Below are 9,161 nucleotides of genomic sequence, written 5' to 3'. Positions count from 1 at the left end.
ACTAACACAACATTGTAAATCAACTATACTTCAAAAAAAAAAAAATAGTGGACCATGGACTGACAGCAAGAGCGTCACCTGAGAACTTGTTAAAATGTAGGTTCTCAGGTCTCACCTAGACCTACTGAATCAGAATCTTTGGGGTTTGGGCCTGAGAGTCTGTGTTTTAGCAAGCTTTCTAGGTGATTTTTATTTGGGTTAAAGTTTGAGAAGCACTCACCTATAATCTACACAATTTCTTGAGTTTGGTTAAGCTAACAGGAGTTGAATGTAGGTGAGATATAAAAAAAGTAAATAATCGTGTCCATCTGATGCCCCCAATTAAACCTCTTGGAAAATGGGGCCAACAGGGAGTTTAAAATCAGTTACCAGCCACTCTTATCTTGGCCTGCCTCTAACATCAGTATCAACTGTAAAAAGAGAATGGTGATGATGATAGAGAACTTACTGGGCTCTTGCAAAAATCAAATGAGAAACTAATGTGATGGTTCTTTCCTCCCAAATGTCAATAACTGTTATTAATAACATAAATCTTTTGAGTCACTTGAATCCCATTTATTAAATTTCTGCTTTAGTAAACTAAATGGTATGCATCAATTTCTCATAATGCCAACTTTCAATCAATAAAAAAGCCACTGACATTGCTATTATAAATTTTAATATTTGAAAATATTCATCTTTTATCCATGTTTTTCTATTTATGAATAATTAAAGAATACCTTCTTATACTATACCTTCCACAAATTGCTCCTAGAAGGGGTAGGGTTTGCTTTGTTTTTTCCTTACAAGGAAGGATTTTTTAAAGTCTTTTATCTTGGTAACTATTCATTGCCAATCAGGATAGAAGAGCTTTTACCCCACTAATAATTTCTATTTTATGGTGACATGCTTGGTCAATTTCAGTACAATTTTAAGGTACAAATGGATCTACTTAAGTGCTATTACTTTTTTTTTATAGTAAGAGAACATTTTATTTATAAAACAAAAGTATTCTCTATGTATCTAATCATAGAAAAAAGATATTTGCCAAGAGGTTAACAGATGATTTTTGTTTTCTCCTCTTGGCTTATCTGTGTTTTCTATTTTTTTTTAGGAACATCAGTTACACAGATTATTTTATTCTATTTTATTTTATTTGAGTTTCAAATTCTGATGATCAATTTTTTTTTATTGGAGTATAATTGCTTTACAATGTGGTGTTAGTTTCTGCTGTACAATGAAGTGAATCAGCTATATGTATACCTATGTCCCTTCCCTCTTGGACCCCCCTCCTACCCTCCCATCCCACTCAACTAGGTCATCACAGAGCACAGAGCTGAGCTCCTTGTACTATACAATAGGTTCTCACTAGCTATCTATTTTACACATGGTAGTGTATTTATGTCAAACCTAATCTCCCAATTCATCCCATCCTCCCCTTCCCCCCCACGCTGTGTGCACATGTCCATTCTCTACATCTATGTCTCTATTCCTGCCCTGCAAATAGGTTCATCTGTACTATTTTTCTAGATTCCACATATATGCGGTAGTTCTAGTTTTAGTTTTTTAAGGAACCTCCATAGTGTTCTCCATAGTGGCTGTATCAATTTACATTCCCACCAACAGTGCAAGAGGGTTCCCTTTTCTCCCCACCCTCTCCAGCATTTATTGTTTGTAGATTTTTTGATAATGGCCATTCTGACCAGTGTGAGGTGATACGTCATTGTAGTTTTGATTTATATTTCTCTAATAATTAGTGATGTTGAGCATCTTTTCATGTGCCTCTTGGCCATCCATATGTCTTCTTTGGTGAAATGTCTATTTAGATCTTCTGCCCAGTTTTTAATTGGGTTTTTTTTTTGATATTGAACTCCATGAGCTGTTTGTATATTATGGAGATTAATACTTTGTCCATTGCTTCATTTGCAAATATTTTCTCCCATTCTGAGGGTTGTTTTTTCGTCTCATTTACGGTTTGCTTTGCTGTGCAAAAAGCTTTTAAGTTTAATTAGGTCCCATTTGTTTATTTTTGTTTTTATTTTCAAAGTGTTATTACTTTTTTAATTGCTATTTTTGCTACAGACTAGTTAAGAATTCAAAACTTGAATTGGAAGGAACCTAAAAATGTCTTACTTTATGTCAGTGGAGTCTATTAGATATCAATGAAATGAAATCCATTTTTGCAACACTCAAAGAAGAACATATCACACCTAATGCAAATCTGTTCTCAGATTTCCTAGAAAATAAGCTGAACAAAGGGAGGACTAAATAAAATGTAATTTTAATATTGAATTAACATGACAGAATAGGAGAAATAGAGAGTCAAATTGCTGAACACATTTTTAGTTATCCAGGGTAGCCCAGGAGGTTTTATTTTAATTATACACTAGAGGTAATGTTTTTAGGGAGTTCAAATAAATACTCTTCATTCAACTTGACCTTTAAGTAGGCATTGAAAACCTTCTACAAAGGGAAGGAAACCATCCAACAAAATGAAAAGGTAACCTACTGAATGGGAAAAGATATTTGCAAATTATATATTCCATACAGGGTTAATATCTAAAATATGTAAGGAACTCATAGAACTCAATAGAATCAAAAAACCAAATAATTCCAATTAGAAAGTGGGTAGACGACCTGAATGGACTTTTTCCAAAGAAGACATAAAGATAGTTAACAGACACTTGAGAAGATGCTCAACTTCACTAATCATCAAGGAAATGCAAATCAAAACCACAGTGAGATATCACCTCACACCTGTCAGAATTGCTATTATCAAAAAGACAACAGGGCTTCCCTGGTGGCACAGTGGTTAAGAATCTGCCTGCCAATGCAGGGGACGCGGATTTGAGCCCTGGTCCGTGAAGATCCCACATGCCGCGGAGCAGCTAAGCCCATGAGCCACAACTACTGAGCCTGTGCTCTAGAGCCTGCAAGCCACAACTACTGAGCCCACGTGCCACAACTACTGAAGTCCGCGTGCCTAGAGCCTGTGCTCCACAACAAGAGAAGCCACCACAATGAGAAGCCCGCACACCGCAACAAAGACCCAACTCAGACAAAAATAAATAAATAAATAATTTTTTTAAAAAAAGACAACAAATAACAAGTGTTGGCAAGGATGTGGAGAAAAGGAACTCTTGTGCACTGTTGGTGGGAATGTAAATTGGTGCAGCCACTGTGGAAAGTAGTATGGAGATTCCTCAAAAAATTAAAAGTAGAACCACCATACAATCTAGCAATTCCACTTCTGGGTATTTACTCAAGGAAAACAAAAACACTAATTTGAAAAGATTTATGCATTCCTATGTTCATTGCACTATTGTTTATCATAGCCAAGATATGGAAGCAATGTGTCTATTGACAGATAAATGGATAAAGAAGATCTGCTATATATAATATATATAGTGTATATATATTGTGTGTGTGTATATATATATAGTGTGTATACACACACATAATGGAATATTACTCAGTCATAAAAAGGAATGAAATCTTGTCATTTGCAACAACATGGATGGATCTAGAGTGTATTATGCTAAGTGAAAAGAGTCAGAAAAAGCCAAATACCATATGATTTCCCTTATATGTGGTATCTAAAAAACAAAACAAAACAGAAACAGACTCATAGATAAAGAGAGTAATTTGGTGTTTGCCAGAGAGAACTTGAGAGGGGAGAAATAGACGAGAAAGATTAAGAGGTGCAAACTTCCAGTTACAAAATGAATGAGTCACAGGGATGTAATATAGGGCATGAGGAATACAGTCGATAATACTGTAATAACTTTGTATGGTGACCAATGGTTACCAGACTTATGGTGATCATTTTGTAATATATTTAAGTGTCAAATCATTATGTTATACACCTGAAACTAACACAATATTATTGTACAACTACACTTCAATTATAAATAAATAAGTGAATAAGGCATTAAAAAAATCTTCATGAATTCATGAAGAATCATCAGACTTCTGTTATATCCTCAAAGTTCATTACTTTTCCTTTGTTTTACTATAAGCTTTTTATCTATAATTAAAAGAGAGAAAATGTATGAAAGTACCTAGCATAAAATTTAGCATATATACACATAATAAATGTTTGTTTCCTTTCTTTCCCTGTTGTATAATAAACTTAAAGAAACTTATTACATTTTTGGTCACATATTTATCTTGGCTTTCTCTAGCCATTTTTAAAAGAGCAAGTAAATATGCTTGGAAAATGGAATTAAAACTCAAGGGAAAATTAGAGCTATATGAAGACAAAATCTTTTAAGTGCTTAAAATATTACATAATCACATGCATTAATGGTAGGCTTTTTTTTTGTGGTATGCGGGCCTCCCTCTGTTGTGGCCTCTCCCGTTGCGGAGAACAGGCTCCGGACGCGCAGGCTCATTGGTCATGGCTCGCGGGCCCAGCCGCTCCGCGGCATGTGGGATCATCCCAGACCGAGGCGCGAACCCGGTTCCCCTGCATCGGCAGGCGGGCGCGCAACCACTGCGCAACCACTGCGCCACCAGGGAAGCCCTAATGGTAGGCATTTTAACTTGAGCATAGCTGTGTGTATGTTGTTGATATTCACATTTTTAACTACTATTATTTTCAGGCATTGCAAATCCATGTACAGAATTCAATTCAGAGGGAAGCTAGGAGCCTCAGATGACAGAGGATTAAGTCAAAAGGAATTCATATTTAAAATAAAAGAACTTCTTTAACTATTTTTAGATCATTGGCAGAAATTCTAACCAAAAGAATATTATTAAAATGATTAATCTTGCAGTCTTGGAATTATGAATATTTGCTTCTTCCAATTAAAAATGTTAGACTCATACAAAATGGTATAAAGATTCAATTGCATAAACCTACAAGTTAAAAAAAATCAAAGTTATTACTACGCAGAACAGCTGTTACATATTAATGAAATTGGACTTTATGGGTGTTTGTGTGTGCACATGCTTATGACACAAATGGATCATAGAATGTTCAGCTTTTCTAAGTTCAGAACTGTTAGGCCAGTTTTACTCCCTTCCAAAGTGAAATTAGGGCTCTCAAAGATTCCAGACTTGAATACAGGAAATGAAAGTTCCTGAAATGCCCACAGAATAGGTACCAGATGGAGATCAGGGTTACCAAGTATTTGGGGCAAGGCAGCGCAGAAGATTATATCCAAGTAAGTGACAAAATGAAAGTAACTGAACCATTCAGTAAATGCTGCAGTTCATTACGCAGTCTAACGTACCAGTACTGTCTCGTCATCTTCTCTCTTTAATCATTTAGGTTGGAGTCTTCACTAGGGTCATAAGGGGTTTTAGATCAATCTAGTTTGATCTCTTTATTATACAAATGAGGCTCAGAAAGATTAAGTGACTAGTTCAAATCACAAAGGCAATAATAGGAAGAATAGGGTCTTGAACTCTGCTCTCTCTGTTCTCAGCCCAGAGCTTTCCCCATTCTTTCCCAAGGCCTTTTTCCAATATTATCAGCATCACAAGTGCTGCCTGAGGGCTGAAGTCAAAGCTTGGCTCTCCCTTTGGTGTTGCAAACAGGGAGGGATTCCAGTCCTGCCCATATCCGCCTGGAGGTTGAGACTGGTACAAGTGACAAGTCCTAAGGAATCCTTGGAGCGTGGAAAATAACGTCTTTGAGGGTGAGTGTGTGGTATGTGAAGATACACCTGAAAAGGAGGCTGGAACCACACTGTAGGGCCCTCAACTGCAAGGCTACTGAACTTGAAATTTATTTGACCTGTCAAGGAGTACCTCTCCTGGTGTCTAGCACAGTGTAGGTAGTAAGGTATATTTGTTATATGAATGAATGAGTCGTTAGTAATCTGTGAGCTGATTCTGGGACATGTTCTTATCAGAGATGCACTTCAGGCTGTGTTAGAGCTTCAGTGAGATTTGACTGAGTTTCAAGGAGGCTGGCGGTTGCGAGAGCAGTTTCAATCACAAAGATGAGAAAGAGACTACAGCGATTTATACGATATGTATATATACAATTTTAATAGCCTTGTTGGTATATAATTAGGTTTTTTAAAAAAGATTGCTCATGGGTGAATCAGCATATATAATGTTAAGTGAAAGCAGCCAGACACAAAAACATGTCAGTTCAGGTCCTCTAGGAAGCAGATGCCAAAATGGAATCAAAGTCCAAGAGATACAATGTGTGAAATAAAGGTAAGAAGGGGTGGAAATATAGGCAGGGTGAGCTGTCATGGTACAATGACACCTGTGACACCTGTGAAAGGAGAGGGGAAGGAAAGAGGATTGGTAAGAAGAGACTCAGACTGTAGGACTGCCAGGCCGATAGGGCTCCCTAGAGCACAGCTTGCCATGAGAGGGTCCTGCTTTGAGCAGAAATAGCTTGGCTTTGCTACTCGCACCCTGCTAAGTCATTGGCTGGGTGCAGCCTAGGGAAAGCATGGTCTTGGTGTAAATTCGGCTCACTGCACTCCTCCCTGCAGGTTCCCTCCTAAAGGGAGATCTGAGTGGCACATATCCATGACCATTATAATATTATTTGAGTCTGTTTACATACAATTTAAAAAACAGACAAGCCAAGAGAGTGGTTACTTTTAGGGAGAGGTAGTGACTGGAATGGGATACAAGGGGGACTTCTTCTGGGGTGCTGATAATGTTTTATCTTTTAATCTGGGTGCTGGCTGCACACCAGGTATGTTCACTTTTTGAAAATTCATTGAGCTAACACTTATGATTGGGTATTTTTCTGTATTGTGTAATATTAACATCAAAGGATGAAATAAAAAGATTGCTCGCTAAGCTGAAAAGCAAAATAATATTGAAGATTTTAACACAGTAGAAAATAACAGAGAATTTGCTGGAAAATCAAATATTTACTTCAAATATAATAAAAATAAAACAGTTGGCCTAGCTTCTTGTCAGGGCTTGAAATTGAATTAAAATGGAACAGTGCGGACTAGGACACGTAACAAGCCGGCAGAGTCTGGCACATCTGTAAAGCTTCTCAGTTGGGGGCGGAGGCAGGGTGGGTGGGAAAAGGGACCTATAAATGGAGACCAGTGGTGGTGGGTGAGGGCAAAGGTCACCACGAAGAATGACCGGGCAAGTCGTGGGATCCCAGAGGACAGAAACGCATCAGCACCCAGAGAGCCAAGTTGGGCGGGAGAACAAAGATGTATTTTGTCGTCTACTCATGGTATGCAAGCGTTTAACACATACTTTGTCAACTATGGGACAGAAAAATGTCAATATGTAGACTTGAGGCATCAGCTCAATTGTTTGAATTATGAGATTGGATTTCAGGTCCAAGGCTGGTTATCAGGTAAATGGATGAAACTGCTGACCCCATTAATTATACTAGTCCTCTGCTCATCGCCGATTGTGTTATGTCTCTAGTAAAAGGAGCAAACATATAACAAACACAGCAATTGTTTCCATGCATAAGGAAAAAATGACCGCCTTATAAAAGATATGAAGCTTGAAGTTGAAAAAGTGGTTTACTTGTGGTGTGAAAATATTAGGAGGTTCTATGTGACCCTGATCAAAAAAAAAAAAGAAAACAACGAAGCTATAAAGGCATTTCCATTTTCTCGATTTTAGGAATATGAGAATGTCTCAGGTCATCTCCCTCCGACATTGTTTTAGACAGGGATCTTGTCTTCATCATCTTTGGACGCTCCGTGTGTGGCACGATGGATTTTCTATAAAGCCTTGTTGGAGGAACAGGTTTTTAAAAAAATGAATGAACAAAGAGGTCACTGTGTCATCAGTCTGGTCTTAGTGAGTAAAGTGTACATGAAATCAGAGGTCAGGTGGCAAACTTCTGTGTACCCTGGTAAAGCGAGTGGCGACCTGTTAGAGACAAGTTAGGACCACCCTCCCACTAAGAACTGGGTTAATGACACAGGGAGAACAACCTTGACATTCACCTTAAAACAGCACCACTTTTTCTGAGGCCCTTGAGGCCATACTTGGGTCAGACTTGTCTGAGCCCACTGGTGGAGACCTGATCCAAGGTTAGAAATTCATGCAAGGGCTGTTTGCAGAAGAAATTTCTGGTGCTCATCTTTAAGTAAATTGCTGATTTACTATAAATTCTTGAGTTCAAGGTGTACTGAAAAAAATCCTGTGTTTTTAAGGTGCTTTATTTATTTCAAATCTCTTTTGCACATATTATTTCTTTAGCTCATCACAGCAGCCATGATGTCTGTAGAATGGATTCAATTTTTTCCATAATGTAAAATGGAAAAAAGAGGGTTGTATTAGTCAGTGTTCTCCAGAGAAACAGAACCAATAAACTTAAAAAGAGAGAGAGAGAGAAAGAGAGGGCGAGAGAGAGAGAGAGATTAAGGACGTGAGTATAGAGGCTGGCAAGTCCCAGCAGACTGGAGACACAGATATGAGCTGATACTGCATTTCAAGTCTACAGGCTGTCTGTCTGCTGCAGAACTCCTTTTTGCTCCAGGGAGCAAGTCATTTTGTTCTATTCAGGCCTTTAACTGATTGGATGAGGCCCACCTACACGAAGAGGGCAATCTGCTTTATACAAAGTCCACAAGTACAAAGTGCAAAAGCACTTTCACAGAAGCATCCAGAGTAACATTTGACCACCTGTCTGGACATTGTGGCCCAGCCAAGTTGATACATAAAATTAGCCATCACAAGAGTCCTAGACTCCAGGACTTGCTCAAGCCTATGGATTTAATTAGTCAGGATTGTTTCTAAAATTCTGGGCTTCTGACATTTAGTCCCCATGAGAGACTTACTGAACACTAGAATTAGGTGATGGTTTTTCATTAATTCTGATGTGGGAAGCAAGAATGGGAAGGAGTTAGCTGGTAGTCAGAAATATTAGTTACTCAGTAACTGCTGAAAGTAAGAATCAGATCTCAGGTCGTCAGGAATGATGAAAAACCTCAGTCTTCCTGAAATAATGTTATGTGTAACAGTATAACATCATAGAATCACAAACAAACTCAAAGCAAGAGAAAAGAGACTAAACCATCTGCTAAATTTAGAAAGACACCCATAGAGACACAAGTCTAGGTCTGGAGTGAGGATTTCATTACGATGATGTCTAGTACAGACGTGAATAACCACGGCCTAGGGCAGGGGTGGTCTGGCAAGGAACTGGGCTCAACTGGGAGGCTAGTCTATTCTGGGAAGGCTGATCTACCTTGGGGGGCAAGTTTAGGCTTCCAGAC

This window comes from Physeter macrocephalus, chromosome 2, assembly GCF_002837175.3.
Source record: "Physeter macrocephalus isolate SW-GA chromosome 2, ASM283717v5, whole genome shotgun sequence".
Taxonomy (NCBI): domain Eukaryota; kingdom Metazoa; phylum Chordata; class Mammalia; order Artiodactyla; family Physeteridae; genus Physeter; species Physeter macrocephalus.
This window is presented reverse-complemented; position numbering follows the sequence as displayed.